General features: G+C 52.3%; 1 long non-coding RNA gene across 1 annotated transcript; it reads right to left on the reverse strand.

Annotated features, from left to right (window-relative positions):
- Window positions 1–527: 527 nt before the first annotated feature.
- LOC142071730 (uncharacterized) lies at window positions 528–2,235 on the reverse strand. Its single transcript, XR_012667918.1, has 3 exons — window positions 2,148–2,235; window positions 1,416–1,490; window positions 528–580 (listed from the first exon to the last, which is right to left on the reverse strand). It is a non-coding gene; the product is annotated as an uncharacterized LOC142071730 (long non-coding RNA).
- Between the last annotated feature and the right edge of the window lie 20,085 nt (window positions 2,236–22,320).

Consider the following 22,320-nt stretch of genomic DNA (forward strand, 5'->3'; position numbering starts at 1 on the left):
TTGGCCTCTGACACCAGCGCTATGGAGGAGTCGTTCACCTCACTGCTTTCCATGTGTATGGCCCTGCCTTGGTCAGTGCTGGTTTTCATCTGCCATGGGGCTGCCCAATGACATGGCTTTCTTAGATCCCTTTCAACTTCTTCCAAGTCTTCTCTAGGCCCGACTAATCGACATAATTTTGGGTCATCTGCTGATATCCACCTCCTTGTTCAGCCCCGGTTCCAAACATAAGGACATAAGAAAGGCCACAACAAAGGTCCATCTAGCCCAGTATCCTGTCTTCTGACAGTGGCCAATGCCAGGTGCCCCAGAGGGAATGAAGGGACAGGCAATCATCTAGTCATCAGTCCCCTGTCCCCCATTCCCAGCTTCTGGCAAACAGAGGCCAGGGACACCAAAAAGTTGAGAAGCGTCTGTTGTATTTACCATAGCAGGACAAAGAGCTCGTCTGTGTCGGTCCCGGTTCCCTAGTCAAATGCAGAACCTGACACGAGATTTCCAAGCTTCTGCAACCATTTATAATATCTGTTGAGGATGTACCATGTGGTCCTGTCTGATTTCAAAGGCACTTCGTGAAAAGCTGAAACCAAGAGGAAATGGGTTGAAAACCCCGTGATGCTGATGTGACTGGTACCTAGGAAACCTCCACTTCCGATGGCCATTGCCCCCTGCTATTAGCTCCCCAAGAGTCTAAGGGCACAAGAACAACAACTCCGCTCCTCCCAAAATAGCCCTGGACAGAGAGGAGACCCCATTCTTGCCTAACTTCCCCCTCTGCTGGCAGACACTCCTCCACACACCCGCACACACAGACGGTTGGGGGCACTTGTTCTTTGGATGGAACAGGAAAGTGACAGCGGCAGCCACATTAAACCATACAACATTTAGGCCGAGATCCACAAAGGGATTTCGGCTCCTAACGTCTCCTGAAATCCTTTGTGGCCCTGTGCCTTCATTTCTGAAGAGCTCACAGGGAAAAGTGTTACCCATGTGCCCTCATGGGATTTCCTAGGAGCTGATAACCAATCTCGGAGTGAAGGTCCCTGGCCTGCAATCACTCCATTCCAGGGAGGGCAGGTGATGAATCTTTCCCTACAGAGGGGAACCGTCATCATCATCCTTAATACCAACAGCCCTTTTCAGTTGGGTCAGGCCTTCCTTTAGAGACTTTCTGACCTTGATGAAGACAGTCTCCCCACACAGCTCTAAGGCTATGTCTACACTAGGAGCTTGGGATGGAATTCCCCTGCTCCCATACACAGATTGTGGGACCACGATGAAAGCTGGCGTGACCATCCTTCTTCCTTCAACGCTGTCCTTAGACTGAGAGGGACACATTCAAAGCTGTGTTCAGGCCCTGTGCTGCACCCCTGTGCTTCCCACAGAGGGCCAAACACACAGAGGTATTTCCTTACCTTCATACAGGCGGGAGATGCCATCTTCATTCACTGTTTCAGACAACAAATCACAGTAATGGTGGATAGTATTCCCTAGACAAACAATGAATACAATGACAGGTTTCAGAGTAACAGCCATGTTAGTCTTTCTTTGCAAAAAGAAAAGGAGGACTTGTGGCACATTAGCGACTAACCAATTTATTTGAGCATAAGCTTTTGTGAGCTACAGCTCACTTCATCGGATGCATACCGTGGAAATGAAGCTCATGCTCAAATAAACTGGTTAGTCTCTAAGGTGCCACAAGTACTCCTTTTCTTTTTGCAATGAATACAATGGCTCTCATGGCTTTTCAGAACCTTTCCTGAAAACTGCTAATGATGCAGCCATTCTCCCAAGACACCTTTGGGAAATTCCAGACATTCCTTACATCTGTTCACAAAGCATATTCCAGAAAGCATCAGAGGCCCAGAAGTTACTGAGAGGCTGATTTCCAAAGGAGATTGAATTCACATCCTGCTGGTTTCCCCTAGGCTCAGCCAAAGAAGTGTTGTGGGCGGGGGAAGTTGGTGCAGTCGATTCAGCTAAGTTGCTCCCTTCATCTTGGAATACATGTTTATTCACACACACATGCACACACACACACACCCCGTTTTAGGATTCTGGTGCTGTTGGAGGGAACAGAGCAGCCGTCCAGAAAAGGGCTCTGAAGGAAGCATTGAGAAAAGATCAAGTGAATTTGCTCTGCTTACCAATGAATCGGGCTGCTGAATGTCTTATTGTTGTCTGTGAGCTTTCCAGGTACTGTAAGGCCTGGAACAGGAATTTGGGGATGTGGCTCTCGTTGTTCTGCATCTAGGAAGAAAGAAGGAAGAAATGCACAATATACAAATGACATGTTCTTCCCACAGCAAATAGTCCAGGAAAGCCAATGCATATAGCCAGGCCCTGGGAACCGCCAATATGAACCCATACACCAGAGCAGCACCCCTCTGAAGTTCCTATTGTGTTCTCCAGAACCTCAGCTTTCATTTGAAAAGACAAAAGTTTGAAGGTCGGAGAATTGTGGAGAAAAATGTCAACAATGTGAACGGATTGTAACTCCTGCTGAAATGAGCCAGCAGAGAGCCTGGAATGGAGTCCTGCAGCCCGACCGAAGCAGATGGGTACTCAGGGTGTGGGGTTAGAAAGGTCTTCCTCAAGTCCCCATTCAGCACTCTCAAGGCACAAGGAATTCACCTACCAAGCAGATCCAGACACACTTCAAGAGCTGTGAGGAGCCATCCCAGGCCAAGCTGTGGGAGAGGGTCTTCAAATGAGCCCACCTGAGGAACACTGCGCAGCGGAAGAGCGTCAGTTTACATGACTGCAAGAGAAGAGGAGACCAAGAGGGTTCTCCCTGAGAGAGGGATAGTCTGGGGGACATGGAACCTTCCCCGTCCCTTGTTCTCCTGCTTTTCCTGCCAGTGGAGATTCCTGTCATTTGTTCTCCACAGGAGTGTGCTGAGGAGAGGAAAGGGAGAGTTGGCTGGAGAGAGCCAGAGCCCTCCTGTCCTTTGGATGGTTTGGGGTGGTTGCCCAGGGCCCCGTGCTTTGGGGGGCCCTGCACTTCAGGGGGACGCAGGCCCTGGGCCGTGCCGGGGCCAGCAGCAGTACTCCCGGATCCGCTACGCTATGCCCCACCTCTTTCCCAGAAGAAGGCTTTTCTTCCCAATAGTGCTGTGTGCTGTGAGGATGGATGAGGCGCTTGGCTCCAGCATGGAGTGAAGCAGGGAGGAGAAGACTCTGCTTGGGAAAGGGGCTCTGGCGATGACTGGAGTGGGGGCCCCAGGAGATACTGGCTCTTTGCTCTTCAGGCAATAATGACCGTGGCACTTACCAGTTTCACACTCTCGTCCTGGTCTTCAAGATGCAGCAGCAGGGGGAGCAAGCAGTGGATGATTTCCTGCTGCACGAAGGGTTTGTCGGGGTCCTGCACCCTGCTCACCACGTTGCCAAGCAGTACAATGGCAGCTGAGCGCACACTGCCCTTCTCCTGGCAATGACACACAGGGGGTGGGGACCCCCGGTTAAAGCCAGGCAGCATCAGAGCAGAACGCCACTGAGTGGTGATGCGCCCGCTGCTCCGGTCCCCCTGTGTGAACGACCTGGGCTGGCGGGAGCAGGGAGGCCACCAGGCCAGCGCCATAGACATCTTGTGCAGGCCTGAGACCCTGTGCGGGACAGTGCAGCCCAGGGTGTCCCAGAGGCAGTTTCTGTCTGGAGAGCACAGAATCCTAGAACCCGAGAAGATGAGGGGAGAGGGCAGGCAGGCTGCTGGAGACTGGTGTGGGGAAGGGGAGAAGCAGCTGCTGGAGCCTGGCAGGGACTGGCTGCTCCAAAAGACAGCATTTCTTTGGCTCTTGGGTGCCCCTGAGAGCCGGGCCATTCCCGACCCACCTCTTTCCTGCTGAGAATCTCCACCTCTTTGGGGGCCTGTGTTCTCCAGACAGCTGGTCATCTGCCCAGTGCCAGGCCCCCTCTCCCCCAGGCCAGGCTGCAGCAGGGGCTGGGAGCATGGCACTGAGGCTGAGCTTTGGAGAGAAGAGCTCTGACAGTGGTGGCTCAGCAGGAGATTCCCCACCCATGGCGGGAGCACTCCTTGGAGGCTCCATGGCAGGCCTGAGGGGCGGGAGGAAGGGGATGGGGAGAGAGAGACAAGGGCATCACAGACAGCTGGAGCGGGGGAATGGGCTTCTTCTGCGGGTTCCAAGCCTTACGTCATCAATGAAGGGGCGAAGGCTGACAGCAATGTCCTGGGAGATGGAGCCAAGCCCCTCCCTGTTGAGGAGGTGGATGATGTCTGCAGCTTTATGCATGGCCTCCATGACACGCCTTCCATCCCTGTCACAAAACATGGCCAGGATTGCTGGCAGCTGGGCCCGTAAGAATTGCACCTGCCGGAATGAAGAAGGCAGCTCAATACTATGCCAGGTGACAGCCTGGAGCACATGCTGGACCACTGCCACCGACGAGAAACCACGGAGGGCACAGCCCCCTAACGGGGCAGAAAGTCATTCTCCTGTCACTCTGTGCCAGTTGCTCACTGTCACCTTTGTCTTTGCTCACCCCGCCTCCCCCGTTGCATCCCATCTGCAATCAGGGCTCAGCTCACGGGAGCAGGGAGCATGGCATGCCTTGATTTGTTCCGAAAGCACCTCCACCATTTGAGGGCTGTGTTTTAAACAACAAGGCTTGTGTGTGGCTCTCCCTCTCATTTCTGAGCTATTTGATGGAGATTGGCTTCCTGGGTCCCCTGGGCAATCCCCGGCTCTCACCTTTTCTGGCTGGAACACAATACTGCCAAGGCCTCGCAGACTGAGCCTCCGTATGATGGAATTTGCATCTTTGGTCCAGTCCATGAGCTGTGCCTGGAGGGCTGATCTTGTCAGGATGGTGTCAATGGAAGGACTCTGGAGAAACTGGCAAGAGCCAAATGAAGATCAGGTTGAGGAGCAGAGGTCTTATTGTGGGGTCTGTTCCCTGGACAGTCGTCTTTCCCAAAGGGCCACTTCCTCCTATGCAAAGTCTCTGGTGAGTAGGGAGCCAATTGCTGCTGTTTCAGTTGGTTCCTTCCCCAAATTTAGACTAATGCACAAGTCACAAATAAGTCCCCAGGGAAAGGGGAATCTCCAGACCTCATTGAGTGCCATGGAGAGAGCCGTGGGGCAGAAGAAAAGCAGAACCCCAGGAAAAGGTGAGGAGAGAAGCATGGCCTTGGGGCACTGGAGAAACATGGCTTCTTGTCCCATAACCCCATCTGGGCACATCCAGCCAGGAGCAATCTCACCATGTCTCTCCCTCCCTCTCTTTGCCATGCCCCACATCCATCCATGTGCGGAGAAGAGCTAGCTGGCGGTAGGGCTGCTAAGCTGCTGACAATGTAGCCTAGAGCTTACTGTCCTGAGCTGCTCTCCAGAAAGCCCACTTCTGCCTGTCAACTCATGAATCTCACCTCAGTGCAGAAAGCCAGGGCGATAGTTCTCTGCTCCTCCTCCTTCCCACTCTGGACGATGGTGATTGCCTCTCTGAAAACTGCAGGGAGCTGAGGGTTCTCAAACTCGATCATGGCTCTGGAACATGGAACAGAAAGTCCCTTTTGATTCTCAAGGGGGAGAGAGCGTTCAGCTCCAGTTGCTGGGCTGAGCTGGCAGCCTGGAACTGAGGACTATTTCACACGGAAATCCCATTCCCAAGAGAGACCCAAAGAAGAGGAAACGTTGAGCTCCTACCTTGCAATCAGGCCAACCCCCTGCGAGTAGTGATATCGGGAGGCTATCATGTCCCAACCCCGATGAAAGTGGATGCTGGCAAATTCCTTCCAGTAGCCGGGCATGGAGAAAAGTGTCTTCACAGCCTCCACTGAGGTGCTAAAGACAAAAACAAACAAACAAACAGAGTGTCAAGCAATGAGATCAGCCCCAAGCATGGCAAATCTGCACAAGTCCTGAGACACCCAGCATGCTCAGCAGTAGCTAGCCTCCCCAAGGATCGATCCAGTGTGATACCCTGTCTACACTGCAGTTTCACCGACTTTGGAACCAGTTAGGGACACTGTAGCTTCTTCAAATGGTTGGTGTCATCACTCCCAATGGTTGAATACTTGATTCTTTACTGTGACAGGTAACAGGACTCAAGCGGGCATGTGGGTCCAGATCCTTTGTTGGTGGAATCGAGCAAAGCTCCATCAGTTTACGCCACCTGAGGTGTCTTCTGGCGCTCTCTCTTTCCCGTGCAGATGGAAGCCCCTAACTGTGCCCACAGAACCAGATGAACTGGTCCCTCTTCCTCCTGTCTGCCTGTGAGGCTGACGTCCTGCGGGGCCTGTCCCCATGTGGTGCCGGTGTGGCTCTGTCCGCGTTCGGGGAGAGAGGCCCACGGATTTGCTCAGCAGGCACTGATGAACGCACTGACCCTTTGGCGGGTGGCAGACGTGGATGGATGCACAAACATGGCTGCTGCCTGAGTGTGTAGGGAAAGCAGCTGGGCTGTGGACGGCGTCAGATGAGCGAGTGTGACTCACAAGAATGCACGGCTCTCAACCCTTTTCCCTCAAGAGAGACCTGCTCCCAACTGAGCCTGGGCTAACGACAGCACCCGAACAACTGATGGCCGTGAACAGCCCCCATGTGTTTAGCCCAACAAATCTGTTCTTCCTTTTCCTTTCAGGCATTACCTTAGGAGACTGAGGCAGCTGCATCCCTCCTCGGGGCTGGATGTCTGCCTGGCCATGTAGGTCCCTGGCAAGTGCTGATCCATCACGTACTGCACTTGCCTGACGCAGAGAATGAGCAGCTGGGGATACATTTGCAGGATGGCTTCTCGGTATCCCCGTAGGAAAAGGAGCTCATAAATGGTCTTCATTGCCTGGAGGGGGGAAAGAATTTCACTCAGCTCTCCCAATCTGCCACCTGCCCCCATTGCCATTCGCTATTGTCCCTTTGTCATGTCTCCTTTCCTCTCCAGCGTATTACAAAAGAGTATTGGCTTCTGAGAGGGGTGGGGACATTTGGAGGCTCCTGAACCTTCCCCCATTCCTGGAACGGAAGCAGGATGGAAAGATGAGAAGAGTCTGGATGATGTTATTCCCCATTATTTCTCTTTCTGGTGCAGAGCCTGTGCTTTGGCTTTCCAGCCATGACTGGAAGGGCTGAAACCATCCTGAGGAGATCCGTTCTCCTAGGCCCAGTGTTTCTGGCCCAGTCAAAAGTACTGGACTTCTCAGGATGCCATGTTGGGAAGATTTCTAGCCACAGTTTACAGAGCCAGATACTTGGAGACTTCCAAGAGACACCTGAACTGCACCTGTTCACTAAAGGGCCATCTGGAGCAGAAGACAACTGAGCCAGGGTACCAGCAGATAAACCACTTCAGATGTGTAACTTTGACCTGGGGGAAACTTTACTGACCCCTCTTTGGTTTGATTGGAAGTGGCGAGGACACACTAAGGCCTGGTCTACACTCCAGAGTTAGGTCAACGCAAGGCCGCTCACTCTGCATCCCCCTAAGGATGGAATTTCCTTCCCATCGTCAGAACTGCCCCTCGGTGCCAAATTCGTCACTCCACCTCCACACGTGGCAGAGAGTCCAGGTCGATGAAGTCAGGTCGATGCAGCGTCAGACCAGACACCGCGTCGCTTTCCTCAACTGGCTTTCAGGAGCCTTCCCACAATGCCCCACCCTGACCCTACAATCAAGACAAGCCCTTCTGGGGAGGAAGGGCACTGCCGACACGAGCAGCAAAGTGCGGACACACACCAGGGAGGGAATCGCTGTGGCGGCTGTCTGCCCATTTAAGTTAGGTCGGCTTCAATGTGTGGTGGAGCCATGGCCTGAAGGAAAGAAGAGGTGAAACTCGCACACACACACAGATGCACCATCTTCCCTGTGGTGGCGGGTTCGCAAGGTGACATCTCAAATCTCACTTACAGCCAGAGACACATGGCTGCTCGTCTCCTCCCGGCGTCTCTGCTGGAGCTTGTCCAGCAGCTGCTGCAGCACCTCCCTGGTGAGCTGTGGTTCTTCACCCAAGGCCTTCCACAACTCAATGGCACATCTGCAAATTCAGAAACACACGTCAGAGCTTTCCTGCTTGGCCATCTCTTGCCCTCCCCAGGGAGAGGCTTGGAATACCAGAGGAGACAGCCACTGGTGCAGGGAGGCTAAGGCAGGGCAAGTCCCTTCAGAGAAAGTTGTATTTATTCCTTTCCCCTAATGGGTTCTTGTTTCTAAAGCTAACCCACTCTTTCCAAGACAGTGAGCATGTACTGACCACAGAATGACCACCAAACTGTGACCCGCAGACTGCAAAATTCTGCTCTGTTACACTTGGGTCAGTCCCGAGAAACTTGCCTGACATAATTGGAGTTCCTCTGGCTCTTTGGGGCTATAACGGAGACCCAGCGCTTAGCAGCTCAATTCTACTGCAGTGTGGTGGACAGGGTCAGAGAGTGAGTCAGCACATGCCCTGATCTGAGAAGATTCAAGAGCTTGGAAGAGGAGATTGTAAAGCCCAATGTGACAGAGATGGAAGGAAAGTAGGACTGAAATCCCCCTCCTCCATTCTTGCGGATCTAAGTCCTGCTTGTCCCCACAGGCATCTGCAGAGGAAGACTGCAGATGGATCCAAAAGACTTCCAGTCATTTGACTTCCAAGTTTAGTGAGGAAGGTCTGACGTGGTGGTCAAGCCCTAGGACATTGAGAACTAGGTTGGACAACTCAAGAGCAAATGGCCTGGAAGCAAGGTCTTCCGGAAGCTTGACTGAACTTCTGTGCCAATGCTGCCGAGTTTCTGTAACTTCTGAGCACAGCCCCTGGAAAGCACTGTGGCTGTTTCAAGATATTCAGACTTAATTCAGAAAGGTTTACAAATCAAACACGCAAAGAAATCTGAAAACCAACACTGTATTCCTCTGATAACTGAATTGGGTAAGAAGTTCCATTTCTTTCCTGCTGCTCTTCAATTTGCTCTGCAGTGTGACACAAATTTCACTCAGGTCAGTGCAGAACTGCATTGCAGAAGATGCCAAGGAAAGCTGGACTTTTGACCTCTGGCTAGGGTTCAGTTGGGTTTCATGGCCCCGAGGAACACATGGGAGTTGTGTTACAAACCCCTCAGCTGGCTGACCCTTCCAAGTGATCAGCAATAACCAGCAGGACTGAAAGTTAACAATCTATTGAGGTGGAAAGAGGCACTCCCCCCTCTCAGAGCTATTAATGCTGGCTGTCTGCTCGCTGCACTGCATTTAGGCTCTGGTCATGTGGGGAGGATTTTTTTGTTGATTTTCTTTTCTTTTCTTTTGCATCAATAAGGACTGGAAATGTCTGTTTTAAGAGATTGACCTCTGTCCCACAGCTCCATAAGGATGAGTGCATTTTGTCACCAATTCCTCAGCCATGGAATAACTGGGGGGTCTGATGACAGGTAAGAATCCTGCACTGGTCTCCAGGGGATAGACAGGTGGGCCTCATGGGCCTTTTCCGTCTCTGCCTTCTCTCTTGCAGTAAGGAGCAGCCAGACCTCATGAGTCAGGGATGTTGAGTGAGCCCCCAAATCATTGAATGGCCCTGTACTGGATCTGAGAGGAAGTGGGGTGACCCATAGAAATCAGGACAATGCTGGAATTCTCCAGAAAAGTGGCATGTCTCCATCCCGGGGAGTGTAGGAGGACGGGTTGGCTCCTTAGTGGCTGGGCCTGGCCATCTCTTCTTAGGAAGCGTGGACAGCTCTCTGCACAGCAGGAAACTCCCTCCAACTGTGTGAGCCCCACGGACCCCTCCCGGCCTGTGGCCTGTCACTAGGAGCAGGAAGAGAACAACTGGACTGAGGAGATAACAAAGCAGCTCCCTACCTGTGCGATGAGAGCGTGTGAGCCACACAGGTTAGAACCACGTCCTGGGGGTGGGAGCGAGCCAGCAAGGCCATGGCCCTGAGCACTGCTCTTCTGGCTCTGGGATCACAGCTGTTGTCGAGCCAGATTAAGATCCCTCCCACGATGTCTCCAACCTGGAAGTATGCCAGAAAGTTGAGGGATGGATTTCTCAATGAGTGGCCTCCTCCCAAGGAAGCCCTCCTGGAAGCCCTGCAAGCCTCCTCTGACCTCGGTTGCCTATCTTGGCTGCTCCCTAAGAGGTTTTGACAAGTCCAGGAACCCCAGTCTTCCTGAGGTCTGGGTGAGCACCTTCAAGCTCAAAAACACGCACAAAACCTTAGAGTGGGCACAGTCCTAACTCCCCTGATGTCCCAGGGCCTTCCCTGCCGTAGCAAACGGCTCTCAGCCCCGCTCTCAAGGGCTTCCCTCCAGGAGCCTTTCCTCCCTCCCTGCAACTTCCTTTTAGCTCTTTCTTGCACAATCCGTTCCTCCAGACCAGTGGTTCTCAACCTAGGTTCCACAGTGGGGCACATCCAATCCGACCTGTTTGTCCCTGAGGATGTCCCAAAGGGGCGCAGCTCTGTGCTGACCGGGCCACAGGTTGAGAAGCACTGCTCCAGACCCAGCTGGTTCTACCGATGTATCCCAGAGCCCATGGCAGAGATGGGAGGCAGGGCTAGTTGGGTGGGGCTAGCCAGCTCCCGGCCCCAGTCTCCTAAGTCCCTAGTCTCTAACCTCGGATTCATGCTATGGCACTTAGAAGAGCAGTGCAGACAAGGTGACTTGGGCTGGAGCCCAGGCTCTGAAGCCACCCTCCTCCTCAGGCTTCAGAGATCAAGTTCCAGCCCCAGCCCAGAAGAGTCTGCATTGCTGTTGTGGCCCCTCAGTGCCAGCCCTGGGAGCCCAAGTCCATAGGGCCAGGCTTTCAGGCTCCTGCTGCAGAGTTTGCAACACAGGGAGACAGACCCTAAAGGGACAAGCCACCCCCTAGGACTCTTCTGTGAGGAATTGGTCATTGCTCTTTCCTCTCTCAAACAAGGAGCAGGAGCTCCAAGGCGGGTGGCTGGATTCTGTTGACCTGTTCTGCTAGCAGGAGTTAGAGCCCTGCACAAATCAATCTGCTGATTGAGGGGCCATTTGTTAACTTCCTGCTGGGACCTGTTGGAAAGAAGGAACTCGGGCAGAGACAGGGATGACCTGCAGGAAACCCTAGGAACAGGCAGGTTGGGGAGGAAGTTCAGGCTGAGGATTCTGTTCATTGATTAGTCTCAGAGTTTCCAGGAAAGCCAAAGCCCAGGAAGGGAATAAGTCTGCACTTCCGCGCCACGTGCAGGCGGTCTTTGGAGAAGGGCTTGAATGTCGCCTATCCCCGTGGCCAAGCGATGAATGGCAAGGGGCTGAGCCAACCTTCCAATCCCATGCCAGTGTCCCAGGAATGGTTTCCGAGGAGAGGAACTTCTCCCATCCCCCTCTCTGCGCAGCATCCCCCTGCCCCATTGCGGGAGTCTCTTACTCTCTCCATCTTGTCTCCGTGGAGAGATACAATGGCCCTCAGCTCTTCCTCTGCGGCTCTAAATCTCTGCAGGGTGGGTGTTGTCAGACCCTTCACGGCTGCCATCAGCAGGGCATGGAGCGGGGCTGAGGAAGGGTGCTCCCTGGGGGTCTGCAAAGAACAGGGTCAAAGCCTGTTGGGATTGAGTATTTCCCTCGGGCAGCTGCCCTGGAACAGTCTGTCCCCGGGGGAGGCTGGCAGTGCCGAAGGAGCATGGAGACTCTGGCTGAGCCCTTTTCTTCAAAAGCCTCCCCAGGTGCTAAGGTTTCCTCAGCCTTTTGTCCCCTCTCTGGCCCCCTCTCCTGAGAAGAGACGGGAGCCTCTCGGGCAGTGCTGGGACCCCAAGGGCCGCCCCGTTTCCTCCCTCGCTAGCCCCTCCTCGCAGGAAACCCCGCTTTTGCTGAGAAAGCCTCAATGTCCTGCAAATCCCATTCAAGTTGCTCCTTGAGTGTCGCCAAGGGTTCACTGGAGAACCTGCCCCATGTCCCATCCCACCCCGAGCGCCTGAGGAGATTGGCTCAGCAACTCTGGCAGCCCACAGTGTCTGCGAGGAAGGGACTGAGAATAGGGCCCAAACGGAAACGCCCTCTTCCTTCCCCCCCTAGCAGCCTGTGGGGCTGCCAGAAAACAGGCAGGAATCGCCGTCAGGACAGAAAGTAACTGAGACTGAAGAAGCAAGTTTGCCTGGCTGAAGAGAAGCCCAAAGCCTGGGCCTCTGGGGCCAGAGCCCTGGGGGTGAGAACTCACTGGGCACAATGTTACTCCAGGGGGCCTGGTTCCAGGGTCACCTCAACCCAGGGCCTGGGGTGCTGGAGGCCTTTGCCCTGGTGTCTCAGGGCAACCCCTGGGGATTATTGCAGCTGGCCTGCATGGCGCTGGATTAGCACCGTCTGTCCTGGTTGCCAACAGCTGAGGGGTAGCTCAGTGGTGTGAGCATTCGCTAAACCCAGGGTTGTGAGTTCAATCCTTGAGGGGACCATTTCGAGATCTCGGGTAAAAATTGGGGTTTGGTCCTGCTTTGAGCAAGGGGGTGGACTGGATGACCTCTTGAGGTCCCTTCCAACCCTGATATTCTAGGATGCAGTAGAGCACAGCGGAGTAGCACACTCGCCTCCATACTCCAGACCCCCGGCGGGTCAGAAGCTCCCAGAATTGCAGCCTTTTGTATGTGCTGCAGGGTGCTCTGTCCCGAAGAGGAAGAGTTACAAAGGTGTCTAGAGGCTTTTGTAACTCGGACAGAGCCCAGATGTTGGCAGGCGGGAGGGAACCTGGGACCTCTGGAGCTTAGTGCAGGAGCCTCGACCACAGGAGCGAAAAGCCAAGAGGCTGTTAGCTAAGGCTCTAGAGCAGACTCCTTTTCTCTGTGTCTCAAAGTGGTCCTGGTGCCACGAGATGGGCCAGAACCCCACAGCCAGGACATATGTGGGTTCCCCCGACCAGGGCAGGGATGGGCCTGGTCTGGTTTTCAGCCGTGCCTGTGTGCCATGGAAAGTGCATCAGAATCAGGCACCTGAGTCAGGCACTTCTGCCAATCCCACAAAGCACCTCTGGACTTCTTTAGGTGTCTAAACCCCTTTGTCAAAGCGGGCCTCGTTCAAGCGACCCAGATAAAGACTGGCTGGAGTTGATCACCCTTGACGAGTGTTTCTTTTCAGCCCCTGGGAGATATTCCTACACACAGCAAGGGATACTTTCCATGAGCACGGCCACACAGCACCATTACCATCGTCATATGGGAGCTGCTTGTTAATGAGGGGCTGGGAGTGCGCTCTTCTTCCTGCTCTTCTGGGCTTCCTTTTTCCCACTTCCCCTTCGTGTCAGACGGCTCCTTCTTCGTCCCTGCAGCAGAAAGAAACATTCTTAACATTTTGCTTTTCCATGTCTTCCCCCCGGTTTACAGAGGATGGAAGTTGGGCCCAGAGCCCTGAAGCGAATTGCCCAGGGTCAGACTGAAGGTTGTTGGCAGAGCTCAGCAGAGAACTCTGCTCTCCTGACTCCTAGCTGGAGGCTTTAACCACACGAGGCTTCCTCTTCCCTCGGGGCCAGTTTCTTTTCAATGGTGTCCTCTACTCTTCCCCTCCCCTTGCACCCCTTTCCTGTCAGTGATGGGCACCTGGCCTCCTTTTGCATTGAACCCCCCAAGAAGGAATGACTCAGCTCTGGTACGGTTCCCAGCTGTGACCTGCTGAGACCTCTGGAGCATTTTCTTGAGGAAAGGGACCCAATCCAGGAGAAAAGAAAGGATTTCCTCCAACGTCCAGCCTCTCTCTTCTCCTTCCAGCCTGGAACAATGTTAGTAGTCCCCACCCCACCGTGCCAGATCCCCAGAGGAGGGTGACCTGACATTGTCAGCTCTCCCCACCTCAGCCATGGACCTCTGCCACCCTCTATATGGATTCCAGAGCCGGAGGTACCCATCACTGTCCCATGAGATGGCCCTGATGTCGAGGCTTGTCGAGTGACTGGTGTGAGTGTTCCTCACATGCTCCTCGTGAACCATGTGGATTGAACCATCTCACCTGTAAGATCCACTTCGACTTTGTCTGTCGTCTCCTGCAGCTTCACCTCCTCTGCCTCCACCTGGGTCTCCGCTGCTTTCTTCTGCAGGGACAAGTGTGTCCACCTTCTTGGAGAGGAAGCTGTTCTCTCCTCACTGCTCTCTGCCATCGAGTTGTGGGATTGGCAACAGACACAGAGTCTTTTCATGATGGTCCATGAGCATTTTCTTCCCTGGGGGTTCTCTGGCAAGGCCTGTTCTTGGGGGCTGAGGCCAGAGCATGCCTCAATGGCTGCAGGTTGGACGAGCACTTTGTGCACATGGATCTCTCTGTGCTCCCGAGAGGCGAGTCTTTGGAAAAAGGAACGAAGCCTGGAATAGAAAGAAGGAGGAAATGGGTTTTTCTGTCCTTCTCGAAAGGAAGGGAATTAGTTTGCCCAGGATTCCCAGATCCACGAGAGTGGTCTTTTGAAGCCATCTGCTCCTCTAATAGCCAGGACTGGTTGCTGCAACCAAGAAGATATGCAACCCAAGACCGCCCAGACTGGGTCAAACCAAAGGTCCATTTAGCCCAGTACGCTGTCTTCTGACAGTAGCCAGTGCTGAGTGTCCCAGAAGGAATGAACAGGGAATCATCAAGCGATCCATTCCTGTTGCTCATTCCTGGCACCTGGCAAACAGAGGCTAGGGATAGAAAGAGCAAAAGGTCAGTTTCTATGTTCTTTGCCTGGGCCTAGTTGCAAAAATGCTTCCTTCTTAACCCCACTCCTTTGTGCACAGAATGTTGGGACTCTGGGAACAGATCGGGCCAAGCTGCAAACCAAGAATCCTCTGTTCCCAGAGAAGCCAGGAAAAGGAAGAAAAGATTGTCATCTCGAGGGTTTGAGGGTCTGGAAGGATGAATTAGCAGCTGCAAATATGTTGACTTCTTCTCAACTATTTGAAAATCTGGAATGTATTAGCATGGGGGAAAGAATCAGTCAACTTGAAATGAAGAATGACCCATATTATTTCCAACATCCAGTCAGAAGTTAGGCCTCCAAAACAAGGACAAAGAAATCACAGCGAGACCCATGACAAATGTAGGCGACAGTTGATTGAAACCCCTTTCCTGGAAAGGAATTGCGTGTGTGTGTGGGGGGGGATCGACACATCTCTTTTCTCTAGCCCAAGGGGGTAGAGTAGAATTTGTAGAGAGTTTTGAGATCTATCGCCAGGAGATTCTTTCTGAGAGAACTACCAAGATGACAGCCAGGGGATGGGAGTGGAGCTGTATCACTTTCAATATCTAAGATTAATTTCTTCTGCACTATTTGAGCTCATTTATGTGCATTTCAATCCTGTAAATTCTGAGATCGATATTCTCTCAACACACATTTCTTTGGCAGTCATGACAGGAGACAAAGGGTTTCTATTCCCAACTTGAAGGCAAGGAGTGCATTAGGGGCGACTCCAAGGGAAAGACTATTGATGGAGATCTCAATCTAAATTCTACACGAGTTTTGTTATCTTCCCTTTTGGTTCTATCCCTGGAAATTCCCCCCGACTAGTCTGCTGAAAGATAAAATCATCTAAATCTGCCTCCAAAGAACCTGACAGGCTGAAGCAGGAGGAGACCTGAGAGATGGCCACTTTCAAATCAAAAGGGAACGCTGAGACCTGCCTGTTGCCACACCCGCCCCCACCCGTCTCGAGGAGAAGGAGGCACCGACCTGTCGTGTGCGATCTAATGAGCAGGGAAAGAATCTGGGAATTACCTTCTGTAAAAACTCATCCTTTTGTTCCTCAAACACCTGTGGAAATAGCTGATTCAAGAAGTTGCTGACAGAGGGATGGTCCGCGTCTCTCAGCAGCTCCTTGGGTCACCAGCCGTTGTCAACCAAGCCAGTTGGCAGACTGACGGCAGGGCAAGAATGCTGACGCCGAACACTCTTTGCTGTTGGCCTCCGTGACATCACAATCAGCTTGTGCATAAACACACACAGACCCCACCCAGAGAGACACACCCCCACTGAGCAACTCCCCACCCTCCTTCCCAGCACTTCCTGCCCACCGCAGAACAGCTGTTTCATGGAATTGAGGATGCTCCGGGAGGGTCGGTTCGGGGCGGTGCATGGGATTCACATACTTGGGGCAGTGCATGGGATTCTTCTCTCCTAAGTGCAGGGCTCAGCACTTGTCCTTGCTGAACCTCATCAGATTTCTTTTGGCCCAATCCTCTAATTGGTCTGGGTCACTCTGAACCCTATCCCGACCCTCCAGCGTATCTCCCCTCCCCCCAGATTAGTGTCATCTGCGAACTTGCTGAGGGTGCAATCCATCCCATCCTCCAGATCATGCACGAAGATGGTGAAGAAAACCGGTCCCCAGAGTGACCCGTGGGGAAGCGGGGGAAGGGGTGGAGGAGAGGAGGCAGACGGTGAGTGGCAGGGACCCCACAGAGGGGGGTGCAGTGGAGGAGAGGGGGAAATCATCCAGGCAGCGGTGGGCAGTGTGGGCTGGGAGAAGGGGCGAGGCAGATACAGGAAGAGATGGAGCACAGGCGGGGCACTGGGGCCAAGGCACCCGGGGCCTGGTCATCGTTGGCACCAGGAGAGGAGAGGAGAGGAGAGGAGAGACAGAGACAGAAACAGAGACAGAGACAGAGACAGAGTGTGTGTGATGGCCAACATACTAGAGGAGAGACAGAGAAAAACATGGTAGGATAGCAAGGAACTCACCTCCTGGAGTCATCTCTGATGAAGCGGGACTTCATGTTTCCTCTGAATTGTGTGGGGGTGCCTCAGTTTCCCCTATGCAGTTCTTAAGGATCTAGGGGGTGGGGTAAGGGTGTATGATCGTTGCAGAGCTCTGGAGGGCAGGTGTGTGCAGGGGTCTGGACACAGAGAATGGCCGACACCCTCTTTCCTGGCACCTGATGCCCTGGGCCCTTCCACCCTGTGAGGTGAGAGCTAAAGGGAACAAAGGAATCGGGTGCCCTCCTGGCCGAGGACAGGGACAAAGCCCAGAGGAGGAGGGGCTGGGGGGAGTTTCAGTTGGGGGCTGGCTGGAGACATGGAGTGAAGGGCAGACGGGGTTGTCTGGCTCACTGCCCCCCAAAATGGACCCGGCTGAGGGGTCCTGTTCTCTGCACCTACAAGCTTGTGTTAGACCATGTCCCTGTCGTCTAATAAACCTCTGTTTTCCTGGCTGGCTGAGAGTCCCGTCTGACTGCGGAGTTGGGGGGCAGGACCCTCTGCCCCCCCCAGGACCCCGCCTGGGCGGACTGGCTGTGGGAAGCGCAGGGAGGGGCAGAGGAGGCTGACGGCTCCGAGGTCAGAGCCAGGAAGGTGGAGCCGGGGGAGCTGTGTGTCCTGCAGACAGGCTGCTCCCCGAGAGGAGACTTCCCCAGAGTCCTGCCTGGCTTCCTGGGGAGCAGTCCCAGAGCATCGCCCGGGGACCCCGGGACATCCTCCTCCTCGATGAAACCTTCTGCTGTGTGACGTGTTGTGTGTGTCGTGTTGCGTGTGACATGTTGTGTGTGTGACTTGTGTGTCGTTTTGTGTGTGTGAGACGTGTTTATGTGTGCGTGTTGTGGTCCATGTTGAGTGTGTGTGTGCCATGTTGTATGCTGTGTTGTGTGCCATGTTGTATGCTGTGTTGTGTGCATGTGACGGTGTGTGCCGTGTTGTGTACTGTTTTGTGTGCATGTTGTGTGTGTCGGTGTCATGTGTTGTGTGAGATTTTTGTGTCTCGTGTTGTGTGCCATTTTGTCTGTCTTGTGTCGTGTTGTCTGTGTGTGTGTCATGTGTGTGGGTGTGTGATATTTTGTGAGCGATGTTTTGTGCATCGTGTTGTGTGTGTGTGTCACGTGTGCCATTTTGTGTGTCATGTGAGGTGTTGTGTGTTGTATTGTGTGTGGGTGTTGGTGTCATGTGTGATTTCTGTGTCACGTTGTCTGCCGTTTTGTGCCTCGTCTCGTGTGTGTGTGTGTATGTGTCGGTGTCGTGCGTTGTGTGTGATTTTTGTGTGTCATGTTGTGTGCTGTTTTGTGTCATTTTATTTGTGTGTCATGTTGTTTGTGTGTGTCGGTGTCCTGTGTTGTTTGTGTGTGAGAGACGTGTTTCTGTATGTGTGACGCGTTCTCTCTGTGTGTGTCGGTGTCATGTTGTGTGTGTGTGTGTGAGTGTCGTCTGTCGTGTTTTGTGTGTGTGATGTTTTGTGTGTGATGTGTGTGTTGTCTTGGGTGGCCACACAGGGTAAGACACAAAGCATTCCCCTCATGGAGGAAGAGTGACACAACGTGGCCACTCAGGAGTAACACACAAACAATCCCCCCCCGCCCCGGAGCAACAGTGATGTGTGTGGCCAACTCAGGTCATGCACAAACCATTTCCCTCATGGAGCAACAGTGTCCCCGGGTGGCCCCTCAGGGTACTGCACAAACCATTTCCATCGTGGAGAAACAGTGACACCAGGTGGCCAATCCAGATAATGCACAAACCATTTCCCGCACAGAGCAACAGTGACACCGGGTGGCTAATCCAGGTACTGCACAAAGCATTTCCCTCACGGAGCAACAGTGACACTCGGTGGCCACTCACGGTAGTGCACAAATAATTTCCTTAACGGAGCAACAGTGACACCGGGTGGCCAGTCAGTGAAATGCACAAATCATTTCCCTCCTGGACCAACAGTGACACCGGGTGGCCACTTGGAGTAATGCAGAAAGCATTTCCCTCACGGAGCAATGGTGACACTGCGTGGCCAATTCAGGTAGTGCACAAATCATTTCCCTCCTGGCCCAACAGTGACAGTGGGTGGCCAATTCGGGTCATGCTCATTTCCCTCATGGAGCAAGAGTGACACCGGGCAGCCCCTTGGAGTAACACACAAATCATTTCCTCCCGGAGCACCCGTTGCACAAACTGAGTTTAATAATAATAATAATAAACAATAAATAGTTTCATTAGAAAAGGTAGATTTTCAGTGATAATAAGGGATAGCAAACAGAAGAAGGCAGATTGCTAAGCAAATACAAATACACACACATACTAAGCCTAAGATCTTAAAGAGACTGGATTCAAGAAGTAATTTCCCATCCTAAATATCTCTGGGCAAATTGAAGAGCTTCTAAAAAGAAAAGGAGTACTTTGGCACCTTAGAGACTAACCAATTTATTTGAGCATGAGCTTTCATGAGCTACAGCTCACTTCATCACTTCATCAAGAGTTTCTGTAGTTTAGACTTCCCGTTGTTTCTCTTTACAGACTAGACTCCTGTCTTAGTCTGGACTTCCCCCTTCTCATTTCCTTTGTCTCTTCAGGTACTTTCAGCAACCTTTCTACTGCCCTGCATGATTTTCCTCCGCTCCGACTTCTCCATGGCTCCCGAGACCTCACCTGTGGGAATGCACACCTACCCGTGTCCTACAAAGGGAGACGGCACCAGGAGAGCAGAGGAGAGAGAGACTGAGAAAGTTGGCCAACACACAAGAGAAGAGAGAAGAATATGGGAGGAAGGCAAGCAACTCACCAGCTGGAGTCATCCTCCTAGATGCCACCTTCTCCTGCGAAGGAGACACCGTTCCTGGCCAGAGAAATGAGCAGCCCCTGAAAATGGGGACCTTGTCTCTCTCCTAACCACAGCTGGTCAGGAACCTTTTCTTACAAACCCAGCCCCAGCTAATGGGGAGTCCCTACCTGGAGCCAGGCAGGCCATGAGCAAAGCCTTAACCAAAGCAGACACTTATCTCACTGACATTCGCGACTGCTCCGCTGCCAACCGGACGAATCCTGGCTGCATCAACAGCGTTCGCGGGCTCACCACTCTCGCTCGCTTTCCATCCAATGAGGGGAGTCAACTGTTTGTACTGAACCCAGACCAAGGAGGAAAAACAAAGAAGTTACCATCTCAGTGGGCCACATCGTGTAGGCTATCATTATACAATGCTCCATTGGTGCTGGAAATCTTGCCTTCATCCGCGCATCGGCCCCACGCAATGAACCGAGACAGAGTTAACCGCGACAGTCACCGTTCCACGCTCACACCCACTGCCCGGCATGATTTTCCTCCGCTCTGACTTCTCCATGGCTCCCGAGACCTCACCTGTGGGAATGCACACCTACCCGTGTCCTGTGAAGGGACATGGCACGGGGAGAGAAGAGGAGAGAAGAGAGAGAGAGAGTTGGCGAACACACGAGAGAAGACCGAGAAACATGGGAGCAAGGCAAGCCACTCACCACGTGGAGTCATCCTCTTGGATCCAACCTTCAGCTGCAGAGGAGACACCGTTCCTGACCAGAGAAACGAGCAGCCTCTGAAAATGGGACCTTTTCTCCCTCATAACCACAGCTGATCAGGAACCTTTTCTTACTGTCAAAGTTTGACTCAGACTCACAATTTATCAGACCACTCTGTTTTATTAGCAAAGCTGCTCTGCTAATACATTTAGAAGTGAGCCCCCTGAGTGGGGCTTGTGTCTCTTAATTTATACAGCTTGCTGGAGAACAAGTTACAGAGAAGTTACAGACAAAAGAAGAACAAGATTTTAGTCACCACCCTTCGAGATCCCTGAGACCAGTCACGTATCTTCAATTACCTGCCACCCTTAACAATCTCCTTTAACAGCTTCCAGTTAACTTAACTAATTGCCCTTCACACCTTCCATTCTGATGCCTGCTTCTTAGATGTGCTGGCTCTATCTTAATTGCTTCTCCATTCATAGTAACTGTCCCTACGTGTGCTCCCTCAGATACTTTGTAACATGTTTTGGCATGCCCTCTCATATACAATGTATCCAGCATGTCCCCTTATACAACGTTATACTTATACAATGTTATACTTCCACAATCCCTCCTTTTGGTCAAGGCTACGCCCTTGACCAATGACTTACTGGATTCCATACGTCAATCGTTCTTTTTCATTACTTTCACTGGTGACATTTAACAACATTAGATTAGCACTCTGGTTAGGGGTAACCTGGTGGATGGTGTATCTTGTGCAGTTTTGGATACAACAAGAAATCAATTGAAAACACACAAAGATTATTAGAATTCCAAATAGGATAGTCAGGATTCCTTGAAACAACCAGTTTCCCAGACTAGAGAAATTGAGTAAGTTACTTATCCATTTCCACAAGGAACTTGGTTCTTCGTGGGGAAGGTATGCAATTTGCTCCAGATGGCTAGAACGATTTATTACCTCATTAGTATTATCAGGTATGTATACACAGCTTTCTGTTCCAATTAGAGCACAGGTCCCTCCTTTGGCTGCCAGTATTATATCTAATGCCTGACGGTTTTGGAGGGCCACTTGTCGGAACGTTCCTGCTTCTTTGGCTAGAGCTTTTAAGCTCTCTCCTGTTTCATTGGCCATGATCTCAACCACCGCTTGTAACCTTAAAAGCCTTTTTGCATGGTGGATTACCCCCCCTACTGGGACTAAAGAAATGCCAACAGCTTCTTCCCAAGTTAGGGGGCTTATGTTATCCACATACCATTTAGCATCTGGCAAGTCCCTCCTTTTTCGCCTGAAATTACGGAGGCGATTTCGTGGGAGGGATTGAAGCACCCAGAATTGTGGGAAAAGCTGAGCAGGATAACAGATACCTGACCAATTTGCTGGTAACACAGCGTAAGCATTTTCCCCACAAACCCAATGATGTCCCATTAAAGCTGGGAAGGTTTGACTGCAACCCTTTGACATGTAAGAATTTACGAAGGAGGAATAGTATCCCCCAAAGGGCACAGGATGATTTTCACTGGGAGAAGAGGTAGCATTCACAGGACATTTGTAGATGATGCTGTTTTTCTCAGGGAGGCTGTAGGGGGAGCAAGAGATTGAATCTTTGGTTTGGTCCCAGGTTGAGAGGAAGTTTATCTTTCCAGACCCGGTTCGCCATTCTCCAACCTTGTTTGAATAGTCCCATACACCATGGGACATGATGTATTGGAGACAGCTGCTCCTCCCTACATTCAGCCCTGTCCCATTACACACCCAGCACCAGTGGCCCTTTCCTTTCACCACACTTATAAGTTTAGGAACATATGTTTTTCCCAGCCCCCAAGTGTCATTTTCCTTCCATGTCCTTTTAAGTGGATAGGGTTCTCCAGCAAGCTCCGAGGAATTCAAAGGGATTGCCATGGTGGGGATACTAGCTTGTGAGTGAGCTGGGATGTGGCTGCAGACCCAGCAATTAGAAATATTCAGGATCTGGGCTATCTGCACCTGTTGTTGGATGAAAGAATTGTCACTGTCTCTCTGGATTCCCCAGACCCTCAGGACACAGGAGCTGAGGATTAAGCTTCTCAAAGGACACATGTTGGAAGCAGGACCCTTTCTGGTTCCGACAACCCCTTTCGAGGGAACCGCAGTCACGGTTTTACGTCCACCAGGCAGCAGGCGCTCGGCTCACTGCTGCTTCTTGTTTGTTGGGTCCTGCTGTCTGCTTACCCTCTGCTTCTGGCAACCCTTACGAGAGCGC

This window comes from Caretta caretta, chromosome 4, assembly GCF_965140235.1.
Source record: "Caretta caretta isolate rCarCar2 chromosome 4, rCarCar1.hap1, whole genome shotgun sequence".
Classification (NCBI taxonomy): Eukaryota; Metazoa; Chordata; order Testudines; family Cheloniidae; genus Caretta; species Caretta caretta.